The sequence below is a fragment of the Suncus etruscus genome, chromosome 4 (assembly GCF_024139225.1).
Source record: "Suncus etruscus isolate mSunEtr1 chromosome 4, mSunEtr1.pri.cur, whole genome shotgun sequence".
Classification (NCBI taxonomy): domain Eukaryota; kingdom Metazoa; phylum Chordata; class Mammalia; order Eulipotyphla; family Soricidae; genus Suncus; species Suncus etruscus.
The window spans coordinates 160928949-160949206 of NC_064851.1; the positions used below are offsets into that span (position 1 = coordinate 160928949).

At 37.8% G+C, this 20258-nt stretch overlaps 1 long non-coding RNA gene across 1 annotated transcript in view; it reads left to right on the top strand.

The window, feature by feature from the left end:
- The first annotated feature begins 19144 nt into the window (after nt 1-19144).
- LOC126006085 (uncharacterized) overlaps nt 19145-20258 on the top strand; it is a 1493032-nt gene continuing 1491918 nt past the window's right edge. The window contains exon 1 of the long non-coding RNA XR_007494836.1: nt 19145-19244. This is a non-coding gene — a long non-coding RNA (uncharacterized LOC126006085). The remainder of the gene's footprint in view (nt 19245-20258) is intronic.

Here is a 20258-nt window from a genome sequence, read left to right on the forward strand (position 1 = left end):
GCCTTCCCAAACCCCCAACCAACTAGGAATAGTTCCAGAGGTAGTGGCTGTTATTACATAAAAGGTATAGGATCCATTGAATTACCTCTAGCTAAATATTTGAAGAAAAGAAAAATTATCATATTGTTCCAGTATTGGGGTATAAGGCGTTCTTTAAAAAATTAATTGTAACTATTGCAGTCATGGTTGTGGTGGAATTTTACTATGCCACAATGGTTAGAAGGAAATTTGAAAATATAAAATGACTTTCAGGTAGTGACGTAAAATAGGAAATTGCATGCTTACCTACAAGAGATAAAGAAGTGCAAAAAACAGAGAAAGATACCTTCATCTTCACAAGAAAAGATGTTTGCTTTTTCTTATATTTTGGCTTCTGGCTTCCTCTACGAGATCAGAGTTCTGATGAATGATGTTTCTATTGTCTTAAAGGCATGAGTTGATCTAGGACAGCATTTGAACTGGGACTTGAAGGTGGAGGACTGTGCTGGGGAGAGAAAAGAAAGGGCACTTTGGAAAGAGTCAACATCACCAGCTGTGCTCAGAGCTTACTCCTGGCTCTGCACACAGAACTAAGTGACGAATCAGAGTTAGTAGAGTAGGTAGGGAATTTGCCTTGCACACAACTGACCTGATTTGATTCCCATTGTGCTCCCTTGAACCTTACCAAGAATGATCCCTGAGCATAGTACCAGGAATAAGCCCTGAGCACCATCTGGTCTGGTGAATTGAGTATGGTACAAAAGCAAACCAAAAAATAGAGTAAAAACTAAGTGTAGTCTTATTTCCTCTTACATAAGGTTCTATGTAAATACAATAAAGTTCTATGTAAATATAATGATTACTATATAGGTTTCAGCCCAGCCTCTGCAGCTTAATGCATCATTCTTCATTAAAGTTCATATTGATAAAGGACAAATGCTGGGGGTCAGAATTCTGCTTTGTGGTGGACCAAATTGGCCAGAGAAGGACTCTAGGCTCTCTGAGTTCTGCTTTACTCTTTATTATTTGAGAATGTTTCTTTTAGCCATGGACATCAATCATAGGCAATCACCAGGCTGGTGTACTTTCTGTATAGACAAAAATCACTTTCTTCAAATCATTATCAATGGCTAATTCACAAGGTGGAGGGAAACTGCTACATAATTTTTTTAAAAGACTGACTTTAGGCTTATCTACTCTATTCACCAAAATAATACCAGCTTAATAACTTATTTTGTTTTCTCTATTTAGGTATTAAAGGAAGACAAAACTCCCAGTGGATGAACCAGTGCCTGGTATTCTGAAGTGGGGGAAAAAGTTACCTTCAGTAGGATTTATGTATTTTGAAATAGTGAGAGAACAGAAAAAAAAAGGAAATTTAGTTTAATCTGTTTTATAGTAGAGTTTAAATTGAATTTGGAGCATTTAAGTTGCCATTAATTGGGAACTTTCTAATATCATTCTTTTCATTTAATTTGTGAATGAATTAATTTAATTAATTTGTGAATAAACACAATGTTTCACTTCTATAGATGCACACTTGGCACTTTCAGAAAAATCTAAATTTCTTATGCATCTTTGAAAATACAGTGCAAATGAGAAAACATTTCAGCGAGTGCCTAAATTAGTTTGACGTGAGAATATTCTAAAGTGCGAAAACTTCAGTAATGATTAGCATAGCTAGCACTTTAAAAATGAGGCTCTTCATTTTTAGATATAGGTATTGGTGCTGAGAAAGGAACAGACATGTTACTATTGACGGCAAGAAATAATATTGCATAGCAGAGAAATGTCAATAGATGTATTAAGATAGTTACATCCCTAGATAAAATGCATCATTACATTTTAAATTAGTAGGTAAGCTCCTTTTTTTCCTGGCTATTGTACAATTTCATGTCTTAAGTAAGCTTTGTTTTGGAACCAGTAAGTAACTGAGCTGCCTAATTCCTGACACTTGATGCTCCCTTTTACTCATTTCTTCTCCAACAGGCAGAAATTTAGGTGTTATTCTTAAAATTGCCATCTGGGAATGACTGTCTGTGGGACAACTTTGTCAATGAGAAGTCATTCTGATGAAATCCAGCAGATTCAAAACAAAGCATTACATATTTCCTTGCTGATATAAAATTGACACAAAGAAGGCCCTCAAACCATAATTGTCTCTCAAATATACTTTTAAAAGTAGAAATATAGCTTAGAATTAGTTTTTTTGACATTTACCTAATCTCAACTTTACACAGATAAAGTCCAAAAATAATAAAAAAATTCAAGATAGAATATATGATACAGGTGGAAACAGAAAAATTATATGAGGTTGACCAGGGTTTTTTTTGGTGTGTGTGTGTGTGCATGAAATATCATCAGACTTGCAAAAGCACACCACACTGTTTACTTGAGAAGTTTGTGAATAAGGAAGAAAAATACTTTCTGCAAAACCAAGGACTGGTCTGAATAATGAGATAGCTGTGATATTATTTTAAACTGTGAAACCATGTAACGTGGTACAGAATTGGGAGATTTTTCTCTTTTTCAAAAGGTGCAGAAAGAAATCAGATTATACTTTTAAGTGAGTGGTGCTTAAGCAGAAATTTTTCTACATTAACCAGTATTAGTATCTGAAGCAAGGTATTTCCAGTGCCAGGACCTGTGAGGTAGAATCTTAAAAATGACTTGGCATCCTTGTATTAGATGTCATAGAGTTGCTAGGAAAGGACTAGAGGTGATCAGTCACCAAAGGGCAGAGAGAGCAGCCGAAGGTGCCTCATTGGCCAGGTCAGACCCAGGCTTATCAATGGAGAATGCAAACACAACTTTCACTGAATTCCTCCTACCTGAGCTTTGGAATAACTTCTTTGTTGTACCTCTTTGCCGAAAACTGCCTTTTACTTTTAAGGCTATAGAAGGTCCTTTCAAATTTTAGTATTTTCTAGTAGAGATATTTTAATATACTTGCTTTTAAAAATGCTTTTTAAAAGAAGAACTACTGTCAGTATTAATACTGAGCCAGCATGGCATCTATAGGCTTGAGAGCTATTATTTCATTTTAATTTTTATCCACCTATTAAAAACAAGCCAAAATCATGGCTTAAGCCAGAATTATGGCTTTTGAATACACAGGAGAAGATAGATGTACAGTCATTTCCACTCACTTCTTGAGGGTCTAAGATATGCCAAGCATTCACAATTAGGTATTGAGTTACTGAAACATGTAACTGTCATCATTAAGTATAAAAATGAACTAAAAAACTCAGGCTTGAGAAATAGTACAGCAGTTAGGGCTCTTTGGTTATATGTGGCTGACTGGGATTCAGCCTCTTGCATCATTCATGGTTCCCTGAATATTGCCAGAAGTGATTCCTGAGTATGAGCCTGAACACCACCAGGTATGGCACCCCAAAACAAATAAAAGCATTATGATTCGTTAGACTCATTTTAACAAAAGGTCTAAAACATTTCTCTTTTAAGCCCTATTATATTTTATGGCCATATTGTATTTTTAAAAATTAGTTAAAAGTTAATAATTATATGCACATATGTGTTACTATTAAGATATACATTTAATCCCTAGAGTGCCTGCCTTTTAACTATGCCATTGATTTTAAAAAATCTCTGCAATTAGAAGAATAAAGAATTTTCTTTATTTCTCATGTTACCATTCTAACTCCCTTGACCATACCCTTTCCTAAACATTCTTAAATAGTTCATAAGTGTTTTCTTCATACCCTATTTTTATTAAGCATCTCTTCTCTGAATATACTACCAACATCTAGATCAGGATTAGCTAGTAAGAGCTATTTATTAACAAAAGAGAAAATGTAATCTAGTCTTGCCAAACTCTAAATGTACTTTAAAAAACAGTAGAAATGAGGCAAAGAATGTTGCAGAGAGATTCACTTTAAACTAATGAAGATTGAATACATGGATAGATAGGAAATAATTCAGTGAGTATTTCCATATACTTTTTCAGTTGGTCTCATAATTATTCAGACCAATCTTGATAAAAGGTATCTTGACCTTTGAAGCTAGGATTGAGTCTCTCCATAGTAAAACAACACACATATCAACAACTTGCCTATTTCCAGGAAGTATTTATTTTTACATAATTATTTTAATCATGGATCTACTGTTCCTTCATTAGACATCTGTAGTAACATTTTTTCTCTTTAAAACCTTATAGAACTAACAAACTAATAAATGTCACAAATGCAGAACCTAGAAGAAATTCAATTCATTGAAATCATAATGGTACTGGGAATTCTTTAATAAGCTGCATGAAAATACTAAAATTCTTGTCAGAGGATATTTTCCTTCAAAAATAACTTGTTTGATACTAACAATATAGTTACTAGTAAGCAAATATGACCTTTTCTCTATACTTTTATGTTTATAATTCATATTCACAATCAGAAAACTTAATAAATATTTATATTTGATTCTCATCTACCAAAAGTTCAGGGCCCCTTTGAAATATTTAATATTTTATTTCTTTTAGCCAAAATGGTGCTGAATGATTTCAACCTGAATGTAAATTGTGTTAGTTGTTCAAACACAAATTATGAACAATTACTTAATATATAACTGATTGTTATGAATAAGTGATGTGTCACTTAGTATTGCAGTATTGATTTTAAGGAAGTTTTATTTTCTCCCCTGTTTTTCAGGAATCATATTTGTAAAAAACATTTGTAACTTTTGGGAAGAGATTACTTTAAATGCCAATACACTGGCTTTATTTTCTTTATACTCCGACATTCTTTATTATTGCCTATATTATGATTGCAAGATTACATTAAAGTGCCTCAAATAAATCATTTCAAAATCTGTAGTTCTCTTTCACTGTTGCTAAATATTAAAGTACTATATGGTTGATGGGTTTCTTTTCTTAACTGCATTTTGTATTAAGAAATTGCTTAGATGGGGCCGGGCGGTGGCGCTGGAGGTAAGGTGCCTGCCTTACAAGCGCTAGCCAAGGAACGGACAGCGGTTCGATCCCCCGGCGTCCCATATGGTTCCCCCAAGCCAGGGGCGATTTCTGAGCACATAGCCAGGAGTAACCCCTGAGCGTCAAACGGGTGTGGCCAAAAACCAAAAAAAAAAAAAAAAAAAAAAAAAAGAAATTGCTTAGAGCCAGACAGGTAGTATAAGGGTTAAATATTTTACTTGAGCTCTGCCAGGGTGGCTGAATCCAGTACCATAGGCCCTTGCTGAATGCACCAATTTAGTAATCCAAGCATTAACAAAAGGGGGCCCTAAGCTTCCTGAGTACCACTTGGGAGGCCTCCTCACAATCATTTCTTTTGTTTTATAATATGATTATATGACTGGAATCAGTCTATAGTGCATTAAAAACTGGCTAATATTTTGAAAAGTGATAATTTTAAAATTTTTTATCATCTTTACCAGTCACTTATGAGGACAGTCACATTCTGCTTTAATTACAAGTTATAAAGATTTTTGTTGGGCAGGAGAGATAGTACAGGGGGTAGGGTGCTTGCCTTGCAAGTGTCTGACCCATCTTTGATACCTGGTACCACATATGGGTGGTCTCTTGAACCACACAGGAGTGATCCCTGAGTGAAGACAGTAATAAGCTGTGCACAATACCTGGTGTGGTCCTCAAACAAACAAACAAACAAACAAACAAAAACCCAAAATTTAAAAAAATCTCCCTAAGTATTAGTTATTTATAATCACAGTAAGGGTTTACAATAGTTTCTTCATGGTTATCCATGTAGAAGAAAATTTCATGATTTTATTTTAAAAATATTTGAAAAAATAAACACATAGTATGAGAATAATATATGGGAAAAGAGTGTCAGTACAGTGGGTAGGGTGCTTGCATTGCATGCAGTCGACCTAGATTTAATTCCTGGCATCCCATGTGGTCCCTGAGCACTGCCAGGAGTGATTCCTGAGTGCAGTGACGATTAATCCCCCATCATTGCCAAGTGTTGCCCAATAAAGAATAATACGTGGGCTGGAGTGATCGCATAGCAGTCAGATGTTTGCCATGCACACTGCTGACTGCTATTTGCTGTTCCCTGGCATCCCAAATGGTCCCCAGAGCCTTCCAGGAGAGATTTCTGAGTGCAAAGCCAAGAGTAACCCCTGAATGCCACCTGGTGTGGCCCCCAAACCAAAACCAATCAATCAAACACAAAAGAATACCCAATAGAAAAGAGGGCTAGGAAAACTGGCTCATGGTAGGAAGTTCGTAGATGGTGGAGAGTGCAGTTATGGCAGAGAAGGGGCCACTATGACCATGATAGTTGGAAATGATCGGTATGGATAAAAACTGGTGCTTAAAGGAGGTAAAGTGATATAAATGATACATTTTCAGTAACAGTATTGCAAACCACAGTGCATACAAAGAAAAACAGAAAAAAAAATGCCATCAAGGCAGGTTTGGGGAAGGGGTGGAAGGGAAATTGGGAACAAAGGTGGAAGTAAATGTGTCTGGTGAAGGGATGGGTGTCGGAACAATATGGTTTACATGATTGTTCATAATACTGTTGTTTTCCCCCCACAATTACAAAGTTATTCATGATTGAATTTTAGTCATAAGTATGCAACACCATTCACAGGTGCACATTTCCTGCCTCTAATATCCCCAGTTTTCCTTTCTGCTCTTCTCCTATTCCTCCTTCCTTTCTTTCCTCTTCCTCTACCTTTCTCTTCCTCCTCCTTCTTTTCCTCTTCCTCCAGCATCATCATCATCATCTTCCTCTTTCCTCTCACTTCTTCTTCCTCTTCCTTTTCCTCTTTCTACCTTCTTCTTTTTTTGGGGGGGGGGAAGTCATACCTGGCAGCGCTCAGGGGTTACTCGTGGCTCTATGCTCAGAAATTGCTTTTGGCAGGCTCAAGGGACTATATGGATTGCTGGGATTCGAACCACCATCCTTCTGCATGCAAGGCAAATGTCCTACCTCCATGCTCTCTCTGGCTCCTCATCCTATCTTCTTCCTCCTCCTTCCAATCTTCTTCCTCCTCCTCCTTCTTCCTTCTTTTCTTCTTCCTCTTCTTTATCCTCCTCCATTTTCTTCATCTCTTCTTTCTCTTCCTTATCTTTTTAAATTAACCTTTTAGATACTATTGTTAGCAATATTATTACTAAAGGGGTATCACGCATAGCACCTTACCTCCTTGCAGTACCCAGTTCTTGTTCAGAGTGGGCATTCCCAAATATCATTATCATAGTAGTCCCTTCTCTGCACTCCCGGCTCTTTGTGACAAGGTTGTGAACTGGTTCTCCTGGCCGTCATCTCTATTGTCTCTGAATATTATTACAATGCTATCTTTATGTTATATTCCACTATAAGTACTATCATTTTCTGTCTATCTCCCTCTGACTCATGTCACTCAGGATAATCTCTCCATATACATTCATGTATAAGCAAATTTCAATATCTCATTTTTCCTAACAACAATATAGTATTCCATTGTGTAGATATATCACCATTTCTTTATCCACTCATCTGGAGTTCTTGGGTACTTGTGTTATTTACAGATTCTTGTTATTGTAAATAATAATGCAATGGGAATAGTAATGCAGAGAGTTTTTCTGAATTGATTTTGGGCTAAGAGGGTATATTCCTAGGTATTTTTGGGTCATATAGAAGCTCAAATTATTTTAGAAATATCCAGATTGTTTTCTAAAAAGGTTGGGCCAGTTGACACTCCAACCAGCAGTAAATGAGCCCACACTTCCCCCACATCCCCACCATCACCAGCTCTCTTCTCTTTGTTCTTCATGTTGTATGCCAGTCTCTAGGGTGTGAGATGGTATTTTCTTGTTGTTTTAATGATTAATGGTAGAGCATTTTTACTGTGACTTTGCTTCACTGCATTTCTTTTTAGAGTAAATATTTGTTCATCTCTTCTTTCCATTTTTGGATGGGGTTAGATGTCTATTTCTTGTTCAGTTCTACTACTGCCTTGTATACCTTAGATATTAATCCTTTATCAAATGGGTATTAGATGAGTAGTTTCTCCCATTCTGTAGGCAGTCCTTGTATCCTTGCCACCATTTCCTTTGAGATACAGAAGCTACTCTGTTTAGTGTAATCCCAGTTATTTATCTTTACTTCCACCTGCCTATCCAGTTGTGTTTCATTTTTGAGGAAGACTTTAGCTTCAGTATCATGGAGTGTTCTTTTTATGCTTTTTTCCTATCTACCTTAAGGTTTCAGATCTAAATATCAGGCATTTAATCCATTTTGATATAATTTTTGTGTAACACGAAAAAGGGAGGTCTAAGTTCACTTTTCTGCATGCGGTTGACCAGTTTTCTCAACACCACTTGTTGAACAGGCTTTCCTTGCTCACTCCACTTTGTATTTCTTGCCTCTTTAACAAAGATTAATCATTGAAGGTCTGACTCGGGATAATTCTATTCCACTGATCGAGGGCCTGTCTTTATTTCATTGCCATGCTACTTTAGTGACTACTGCTTTAGAGTAGTTTGAAGTTGGGGAAAGTGATGCCTCCCATCTTTTTTTCTAAGGAATGTTTTAGCTATTCATGGAGTTTTATTATTCCATATAAAACTCAGGAGTGTTTGATCTATTCTTTGAAAAAAAAAAGGCATTTTTTTTTTTGTGTGGTTTTTGGGTCACACCCGGCAGTGCTCAGGGTTTTTTCCTGGCTCCTTGCTCAGAAATTGCTCCTGGCAGGCATGGGGGACCATATGGGATGCCGGGATTCGAACCGATGACCTTCTGCATGAAAGGCAAACGTCTTACCTCCATGCTATCTCTCCGGCCCCTGGCACTGGTTTCTTTATAGATATTACATTAACTTTGTATAGCGCTTAGGGAAGTACTAATTAAAAAAAAAGCTATATTATCTGTAATAGTATAATGTCAGTATTTTTTAAATACCTTATACTTATCAAATTAGACATAGAAAAACACGTTTGGCTATATTAATTTGGAATGATGAGTGCATGCAGTCACAATTTACTGTCAATTTTCAGTTTATGTATAATTGGCAATGACTGTAGATAGAAAAGGTGTCACATAAAACCAAAACACAACCAATATAATGATGACCAAGAAAAATAGGCCAATTCAACTGTTAGTTATACTATTGGTTCCCAATTTCTTGACGTACCCAGGAAATCAGAAAATACATTACATAATGGGGACTGGAGGGAAAAATATAGCAATAGAGCTTAACAAATAACTTTTTCTAGTGAATTCAATAAAATTCAATAGTATTGTATGTATAATGCACACATTCTTTTTTTTTTTTTTTGATGCTGCTGAATTTATTTTTTTGGGTTTTTATTTTTATTTTTTTTATTTGTTTTTTTTTTGTTTTTTGTTTTTTTTTTTTTTGTTTTTGGGCCACACCCGGCAGTGCTCAGGGGTTACTCCTGGCTCTCTGCTCAGAGATAGCTCCTGGCAGGCATGGAGGACCATATGGGACGCCGGGATACGAACCAACCACCTTGGGTCCTGGATTGGCTGCTTGCAAGGCAAGCACTGCTGTGCTATCTCTCCGGACTCTGAATTTAATTTTTTATATAAATTTTATTTAAACACCTTGATTACATACATGATTGTGTTTGGGTTTCAGTCATGTAAAGAACACCACACATCACTAGTGCAACGTTCCCATCACCAATGTCCCAAGTCTCCCTCCTCCCCACCCGACCCCCGCCTGTACTCTAAACAGGCTCTCCATTTCCCTCATACATTCTCATTATTAGGACAGTTCAAAATGTAGTTATTTGTCTAACTAAACTCATCACTCTTTGTGGTGAGCTTCTGAGGTGAGCTGGAACTTCCAGCTCTTTTCTCTTTTGTGTCTGAAAATTATTATTGCAAGAATGTCTTTCATTTTTCTTAAAACCCATAGATGAGTGAGACCATTCTGCGTTTTTCTCTCTCTGACTTATTTAACTCAGCATAATAGATTACATATACATCCATGTATAGGAAAATTTCATGACTTCATCTCTCCTGACAGCTGCATAATATTCCATTGTGTATATGTACCACAGTTTCTTCAGCCATTCGTCTGTTGAAGGGTATCTTGGTTGTTTCCATCATGTACGAAGGTAAAATCCAAATGGCTTAAAGACCTCGATATCAGACCCAAAACCATAAGATATATAGAACAACATGTAGGCAAAACACTCCAGGACATTGAGACTAGAGGTATCTTCAAGGAGGAAACTGCACTCTCCAAGCAAGTGAAAGCAGAGATTAACAGATGAGAATATATTAAGCTGAGAAGCTTCTGCACCTCAAAGGAAATAGCACCCAGGATACAAGAGCACCCCACTGAGTGGGAGAAACTATTCACCCAATACCCATCAGATAAGGGGCTAATCTCCAAAATATATAAGGCACTGACAGAACTTTACAAGAAAAAAAAAACATTTAATCCTATCAAAAAATGGGGAGAAGAAATGGACAGACACTTTGACAAAGAAGAAATACAAATGGCCAAAAGACAAATGAAAAAATGCTCCCCATCAGTAATCATCAGGGAGATGCAAATCAAAACAACTATGAGGTACCACCTCACACCCCAGAGATTGGCACACATCACACAGAATGTGAACAAGCAGTGTTGGCGGGGACATGGAGAGAAAGGAACTCTCATCCACTGCTGGTGGGAATGCCATCTAGTTCAACCTTTATGGAAAGCGATATGGAGATTCCTCCAAAAACTGGAAATCGAACTCCCATATGATCCATCTATACCACTCTTAGGAATATACCTTAGGAACACAAAAATACAATACAAAAATCCCTTCCTTACATCTATATTCATTGCAGCACTGTTTACTATAGCAAGACTCGGGAAACAACCAAGATAATGCACACATTCTCCCTGAATCAGTGAACAAATATGGAGTTAATATTACAAAATATTTATTTGCAAAGAAGTGAATTACACAATGACACTCATTGAACATTAAGCCAATTATTATTAGTGATTCTATTTTTTAAAAAGAAGTGACAAAAAGAAAATGTGCTTTTAAATAATCTATAGTTGGAATGCTCAAACTTGCAGCCCGCAGGCCGCAAATGGCCCTCTGTACAACATTTTGTGGCCCTGTCCTAGAAAAATCTTTTTTTGTTTTGTTTTGTTTTAGTTGTTTGGGTCACACCCCCCAATATTCAAGGCTTACTACCGACTTTGCACTCAAGGATCAACCCGACTTTGCCTCCTGCGGCCCCCAGGTAAATTGAGTTTGAGACCCCTGCTAGGGTCTAAGACTTAAAGATATAATAAGGTTTCTTTTTATTTTTCTTTCTTTTGGGTTGTAGGAATATATTCTTATTTACAATTAATAAAATATGAACTTTCAGGCTCACATAATCAAAGATAGGAAGGATAAAGGTTAGGTTTGCTTTCAAAGCAAACACCGTCCTCTCAATGATTTTGTCCCTTTGTGTGTCTACTGCATTATCTAGATTCAATTTCTTCCTAAGAAGGCTAACTTTGTGGCCTGCATATTTGGCCTGCATCTCCACAGCTTATGAAACAGAGAGAAAACGGAATCAAAGTCTTTTCTTATACCTGTAGTTCCTTTGAAATCCTGTCGATGGCTTTTCATAGGTTCAAACAAGGTCATGATATAATCTTAAATCTGATGACTGTAGGTACCATGACAGATTCAGAATGAGTAAAGTGTTCAGCCTTATGCAGTCATCAAAGTCAAGATAGAGAGGTGTTCCCATCCAAATCCTGCACTGCATTGGGCTAATAGGGTGGGGAGGGGTAAATAATTTATGAATATTTTCTGAGAAGCTTATTGGGAGCCAGCAAATCATCCCGTTTTTTTTTTTGTCCAGAAAAATGTTATAAAATATCTATTATTTTATTATATAAGCTGATCTCCCACCAAATTTGTTAATAAAATTTGCTCTCTATAAATACAAGTGTGTGTGTGTGTATATATATATATATATATATATATATATATAATGTGTGTGTGTGTGTCTATATATGTGTGATATATGTGTGTGTATATGGGTTTTTTTTGTTTTTGTTTTTGTTTTTTGGGTCACACCCGACAGAGTTTAGGGATTACTCCTGGCTCTATGCTCAGAAATTGCTCCTGGCAGGTTGGGGGAACCATATGGGATGCCGGGATTCAAACCCCCATCCTGTATGCAAGGCAAATGCCCTACTTCCATGCTATCTCTCCGGCCCTGTTTTTTTGTTTTGTTTTGTTTTGTTTTTTGTTAGTTTTTGGGACATACCCTGAGACACTCAGGTGTTACTAGACTGTGCATTCAGGAATGACTCCTGGAAGGCTGGGGGAAACCACACATATGCTGGGAATTGAACCATGTCAGCTATGTGCAAGGCAAACTCCATACCCACTGTGCTATTGCTCCAGCTCCCTCAATTATTTTTCTTTCTTGTTTTATTTTTTTGTTGTTTGTTTTGCTTTGGTCACACCGGCAGCGCTCAGGCGTTAATGCTGATTATGCACTCAGAAATAGCTCCTGGCAGACATGGGGACCATATGGGATGCCGGGATTCGAACCACCGTCCTTCCTGGATCAGCTGAGTGCATAGCCCTACCACTGTGCTATCTGTCTGGACCCTCCTTCAATATTTCTAAGGTTGACTGTTTTTCTTTTCTTCTTTTTAATTTGAAGCACCATGTTTTGCATTAGTGTTCATGACAGGATTTCACACGTCAGCGTTCCAACAACACACCCTCCAACAGTTTCCACTTCTCCACCATTGTCTCAGGGTCCCCTCCCATCCACACCCTGTGCCCCAATCTTGGCAAACACTTTTGTACAGCAGTTCTCAGGTCTGTTGCCTTGACCACTGTTATTACCCTACTCTTTCTTCATATATCATAATACACGCTAGCTTCTTTATATCCTACTCTGACCTTTTCCTTTTAACTTCACTCAGCAAAATTCCCTTTACTTTCATCCATTTAATGGCACTTCCTATGATTCTGTCTTATAACTGTGTATTCCACTCTTGATGCATGTATCAGAGCTTATTTACTTATCTGTTTGTGGACACTTGGGGTATTTCCAGATTTGGGTTATTATGAATAGTGATGCAATAAATACAGGAGTGCAATTATCTTTTCAGAAAAGTGTTAGAAAAATGTTAACAGGCCTTTCATATAGATTTCAAGAAGTGGAATTTCTGGGTCAAATAGGAGCTCAATATTTTTTTTGAGAAGATTCCATAGTGTTTTATAAAGAGGCTGGACAAACTGAAACTCTCATCCAACAGTAGATGAGGAATCTTTTCTTCACATATGTGCTAGAAGTATTTCTTTGGTTCTTTTTGATGTGTATCATCTCATTGTTCTTTTGATTCGCATTTCCCTGATGATAAGTGAGAGTGTTTTTTCATATACCCATTGGTCATCTGTATATCTTATTTATTTTTTAAAACTTGATTGATTGGATTCTGGGCCATATCTAGAGGCATTTAGGGGTCACTCCTGGCTCTGCACTCAGAAATCATCCCTGGCAGGCAGGGGGACCACATGGGATGCTAGGAATAGAACCGGGTCCCTCCTGGTTTGGCAGTATGCAAGGCAAATGCCTACTGCTCTGCTATCTCTCATGCCCCTGCAAATTTTCTTTAAAGATGTTTCTTGCTCTTGGGCTATAGGCTCCTTCCTAAACCTGAGCCTGAGGCACCGCCAAGAGGGTACTGGTACAGGGAGGATACTGACTTCATTGTTTGATAAAATTGCTAAGTCTGGGGCCCGGAGAGATAGCACAGCAGTGTTTGCCTTGCAAGCAGCTGATCCAGGACCAAAGGTGGTTGGTTCGAATCCCGGTGTCCTATATGGTCCCCTGTGCCTGCCAGGAGCTATTTCTGAGCAGACAGCCAGGAGTAACCCCTGAGCACCGCTGGGTGTGACCCAAAAACTAAAAACCAAAAAAAAAAAAAATGTTGCTAAGTCCGAAAAAGGGGGGAAAGAGAAGTCCATCAATGTGCGCGAGAGAGAGAACACGAGCTTCTTTGAGTGGAAATAAGCAAATAAATATGGAAACAAGCAAGAGATTCATGTCAAGGGAGAACATGGGCTTGAAGAGCCAACTTTTTACCTTTTTTGGTTGTGGTTTTGATAGATTAAACCTACTTGCATTATAAGAGCCCTACCTACTGTACTGTCTCTCTAGCCAAGAACCAAACTTTTTATTCATGTATTTCATTACATAGAATTTAACATGACATTTGATAAGTGACTTTCTTTCTTTAGTAATCTGAGATGGTTTTGGAACCTTATGAAAGACAATTAAGGTGCTGCGCTCTTTAATGAGAAAAGCCAAAATGTTGTCTTTGGAGCTGTTTTCATCATGTGCATGTGTGTATCTCACCCTATTATTGTCAAGTGTAATTTAAACCTTACACAAATTATCTGTTGAGTTGAAATATCATGGGAAAACATTGGCCTAGAACATTTTCAAAGAGGTTAGTTACTGAATATACAAGAAGGACACTTGGCAAGGTGATCATATTTCTACCTTTAAATCTCTACTCAAGTATCTAGCTCTCATTTTCAGATTTTTCAATTTTAAATTTAGTTTCTCAATTTCCTGTAAAGCACATTTCAAGAACCCTGACATTCAAGGCCCTCCTTACCCAGTTCCCCTCAACTTCATGGGTTCTGTCTTACCAGGCAATTACCAAGGATCTCTGCATCAGGGATTAAGGATACGCAGGAACTTTGCCATCTTTTCTTAACAGGCTTCTTTTAGTAAATTCACATATATGTGTATACTCTTATTAGATGCGTAGACAGTTACTATTTCTTGGCTGACACCTTGTTTTGTGCCACTTAAAAAAAGAAATTTACAGTTGATTTCTTTGGGGGAAAATGTCCTCCCACCAAAAACACAGTTTAAAAGAGAAAGTTATAGTCGATTTTTTTAAAGAAATGTCATCCCCACACCCTCAAAACACACACACACACACACACACACACACACACACACACACACACACACCACCCCAAAAAACCAACATTGCTAAACATGGTGTGCCAAGCAAGACCTACTTGGCTTCAATTTCCAAGTTATAACTAATAACGCTTTCTCCCTAACATTTTTTATTATATGCAGTTAGTGAAAAACTGACAAAATTAGGAACTGTTTGTCTTAAGAATGAATAGTGATAAAGATCTAATAGGCATAGTCAGCATTTGGAAACCAAGATTCAATCTCCTGTACTTCACAGACATAATACCTACAGGGACAGACCTTAGAATACTTTACTAGCAATAGCTCTTATGCACTTACTAGGGAGTGGTCTGAAAGCAGAAAGAAAAAAAAATGCTATCCTATCATAAGTCTGTGTGCCAGGCCAGGGGTTTGTTGCTTTAGTTTCACCTCCTGTATTTTGGTAGCTGAAAAAACAGCAGTGTTTACTCAAATAATGGCTGCCATTTGATTTTCCGGAGAACGAATGTGGACATAACCTATTTCACCATCGGGATGACATCAGCCTTCTGTGATATTTCTGTCTCATGTAAGGTAAACAAAATTATTTTTATAGGTATATATGTACAAATGTGAGAGATAAATATACACTCAAATGAACCTGACTATGATGCTACACTATACACAAATAATAGACATATGCTTTTTAATTTATTGCAATTTTGGTTTTGTGGCAACATCCATCCAACAATCCCCTGGTCTGTGCTCAAGAATCACTTTTGATGGTTCAGGGTGCTGGAGATGGAACCCAGCTCAGTCAAGTGCAAGGCAAGCCTCTGTCCACTACACAATCTCTCTACTCCATACAGTTTTACAGTAACCCTATTAGAATAGTTTTAAAAAAAAAAAGTTGGGCCCAGAGAGATAGCACAGCGGCATTTGCCTTGCAAGCAGCCGATCCAGGACCAAAGGTGGTTGGTTCGAATCCCGGTGTCCCATATGGTCCCCTGTGCCTGCCAGGAGCTATTTCTGAGCAGACAGCCAGGAGTAACCCCTGAGCACCACCGGGTGTGGGGCCCCCCCCCCCAAAAAAAAAGTCAAATACGGGGTCGGAGAGGTGGCGCAAGAGGTAAGATATCTGTCTTGCAAGTGCTAGCCAAGGAAGGACCGCGGTTTGATCCCCCAGTGTCCCATATGGTCCCCCCAAGCCAGGGGCAATTTCTGAGCGCTTAGCCAGGAGTAACCCCTGAGCATCAAACGGGTGTGGCCCAAAGTACCAAAAAAAATGGTCAAATACTATTGATCTTTGGGACCCATATCTTTTTGAAACTTTTATGCTAATTTTTAAAATTATCAATTATGGGCCTGGAGAGGTGGTATGGAAATAGGGTATTTGCCTTGCATGCAGAACAGTGGTTCGAATCCTGGCATCCCATGTGGTCCCCGAGCCTGCCAGGGGCCATCTGAGCATAGAGCCAGGAGTAACCCCTGAGCGCTGCTGGGTGTGACCCAAAAACAAAAAACCAAACAAAAAATAATCAATTATTCTAATTTAGCTCACAACTTTTCCTTTATAAGGAAACATTACCTTCTCCGGCATACTTATTCTCCCCTGTGCATTTAATGACTAAAACACTCCTGGATTATGACAATAACTTCTGAATTGACAGCTAAAACTATTCAACTATAATATCTGCAGTTATCTAAGCTTAACCCTCCAATATTTAACTAAGCATCTATTATGAACTCAAAACTTCAAGTTTGAGACACAACAGAATAGGAAACAAAAAGTCACAAAGCTTACATTTCAGATGGAAAGACTGTCAAGCACAGCATAGGTAATAAAAGCCACAGAAGAAAAGTGAGAGGGAATAACTAACTGATGTTTTCTAAGGGAAAGGACATCAAAAGTGCTCTCTGGGGGTCAGAGAGATGGTACAGCAGCTAGGACACTTGCCTTGCACATGAGTGATCTCCAACATCTTATACAGTCCCCTGAGAATAGCCACAGTGTTTCTTAAAGTGCACCCAGGAATAAGCTCGTAACACTCCCTAACTCCACCCCAACCTCCCTCCAAATAGATACATTAAAGGAGCTCTCTTTAGCAAAATATGATCTATAGTTTTATAGATAGCAAATTGAAAAATATAAACTAAAAAAATAAAGCACACAAAAAACTCTACTGTCTCCTTTTCAGAATACAATTTACTTGGTTCCCTCACCCCTGAACTCTACCTTGTTTTAAGTAAACATATAGTAAGTGCTGTTCACTTGCACAAAAGCTACACTGGCAAACCCTGGATCTTTCCTCCCCCCACCATGGGGGGGAGTATCATGCACTTTGGAAAACAGTTCTTAATGGTAGAATTAAAGTACTTAATTCACTTTAAAAGTAGTATTAATAGGATAATATTAAGTAGCATAATAAATGTAATTAAAGTGCTTAAATATTTAAAGTATTTCATTTGATTGGGTCTGAAAATCTTTCTCTTATCACAAGTGGGTTTTATGATTAAAACAAAAATCATGGGGGTCAGAGAGTGGCGCAAGCGGTAAAGCATTTGCCTTGCACACGCTGACCTAGGACGGACTGCGGTTCGATCCCCCATGTCCTATATGGTACCCCAAGCCAAGAGTGATTCCTGAGCGCATAGCCAGGGGTAACCCCTGAGCATCACCAGGAATGACCCAAAAACCAAAAAAAAAAACAAACAAAAAAACCCCCCAAAACCAAGTAAAATAAAAATCAGAACTAACTTGTATCTCAGATAAGTTAAAAAGACTATTTCTCATACATGTGAAGGTTATGAACTTATGTCCATGACAGACAGTTAAGATGAATATTAAATATTAATGCTGCTTAGTTTAAAAATAAACACAAATAACCCCACTCCTTTCATTGACCCTCTAAAACTTGGCTGTCTTTACTGAAAAACATCCTTTTAATTTTATCCTGAAAACAACATGGAGAAAGACTTTCTTTCAAAACAAGTTTTTCCTTGAAGAGAAACACATGTTCAAAGTACAAACAACATTCCAGCATCTGACTTAAGGCTACTTAATTTCTGCGTGCTGATATCATCCTTAGGCTACTGAACATATTTCTGTAACTATCGTTTTTCTACAATTCTGGACCACCTGTATTTCTATGAAGATTTTTATGAAATCAGAACCATAATTTTAAGTAATTACTCAGAGAATAAAGGACATGTTTAAAATGCAAATATTTCATGGCTTCCTTGTAACCAAATTTAATGCCAACACAATTTCCTTCCCCTTCTTCTTCTTTTTTTTTTTTTTTTTTTGAGATGTCCAGGTTCGTCCAGTCAAGGGAATCACATGCATTTAGCTTGGGAGCTGCACACTAGGTTGTGAAACTCACAAAGGTCACAAATGTGGCATCTGCACATGTCAGAAACAGAACTCAGGTTCATGTTTACAAGACATGAGCTGTAACCCCAGGCTCTCAAAACTCAAAAAACCTTGGTGGGACCTTCTAAATGCTCACAGGACCCGGGAGGCATTCCTGATAACATTCAAACTGGCTGTGTAGGCCTGATTAACTATTCAGGGCTGAGGCTGGTCATACTACTTGGGGGGCCTAAGGTGCTGGGTACCATTAGCTTCACCAATCTGTATGTATGTTGACATACAGAGCAATTTGGCAAGGTTGAGTTTAAAGCTGAATCTTCTATTTCCTGCATGATTCCATGGGATATCCATCTCTCCAATCTATCCAGTATCTACTGAACTTTTTATTTCAAATGTGACTCATACTTTCTTTTATTTATTTTTTTAATTAATTCTTATTTTTAATTATGAGAGCAAAGATGCAAAGAAAGAGGGCAAGGCAAAGTTACAGTAGAAGGACAATCACCCATAAACAGAATTCTTGCTGATACCTTAACTTTGAACTTTCAGCCAAAGAACATTAAGAAAAATAAAACAGACCCATGTACTTTGTCCCACAAGCCCCCAGATTGTAATACGTAATATTTCTTAGCAGCACACAAAGCAATCTAAAGCCATAAAACTTATGTAACTCCTTAAACATTGAAGGCATAGTACTTTTTTACATTTCCATGCACATGCATATTAGTTTAAGTTAACCTCAAACGTTTATGTGGGTTGTTTTTCTTAAGAATCAGAGTCAAAGTAGCACAGTAAAAACGGCGTTAGAGTGGCAATTATTGTTTGCATAGGCCCACCAAAATATGAGGGACATGGAAAGGAAAAGCCTTGGCCTAAATACAAGGAGACCCTACCCCTGAAGTTTCCTGGCATAAGACCAACTCTAGGCTCCAGGCAAACTAGTTTGTCCAATCCAAGTCATTGTCTGTAGTGCCAATACACTTTTATTTTTCACAGTCTCTGTTGTTGGTATCATGTTTCTGTATTAAAGATCCTGGAATTTGCATATCCTACAGTGCAGTCAGGATGGTGCAGAGCATCCTCTAGTTTCACCTCACAATTAAAGGGCAATGCAGAAAGCCCTGTCCTGTAAGCAGGTCATTGTTGTTGTCAAGTCTTCTTAGTGTTAAGGGAAGTTTCTTTTGAGCAGGTCGATGTCAGAGCAGCGGTAGGGTCTTCCCTGGTAGAAGATTGCTTCCAGATGTTGTTATAAAAAACCTTGGATGTTTAACAGATAGCTTCCCTGGTTCAGGGATGGAGAATGCCCATTCTTCTGAGGCCTGTGCCAGGTCATTATATCAATGTTCAAGGTGTAAGATCCCATTGCACTACAAGATTTGTGTGTTCCAATCTCTATTAGATAAGAACTTATATGTATGTATAGTATTTTCCCATTTTAATGTGCCTATGCAAACAAGGAACAGTGCAACGTGGTGTTATCGGCGCATATGGGGACCATAAAAGCAAGTCCAACAATCCCCATGACATGGTTCAATCATAAGCATTAAACTGAGGGACTCTTTCACCAAAATTCCTTATTGAACAGCTCACAAAGAGAAGACAAGATAAAAAGTGGGTAGAATTCTCACTGTATAAGAGAATATTTAGTAAGAGTTATAGCCGTCAAAGAAAATATACATAAATTATTCAAAAGACATATGTGTCCATTTTATGTCTTTTGAAATAGTTGGGGGTTGTTAAATTCAATGCACGAGTTGGTCTCTGATTAGGACTGTGCAGTACTGAAGTTAAAAAGAGTAAATGTGGGGTACTGATGGTTGGGGGTGAGAGAGTTAAGGAGTAAAAATGAGCTTTGTAGGGGTGTGCAAAAGGTCAGAATACAAAATGGAGATTCTGCATGCGCAAAACATAACTTAAACTTAAGGATAGGGAATACTATTAATATATACTGTGCGCGCAGGGGTGCTAGCGGTTTTGAACATGTAGACTGGTAAGAAATTGCCAGTGAC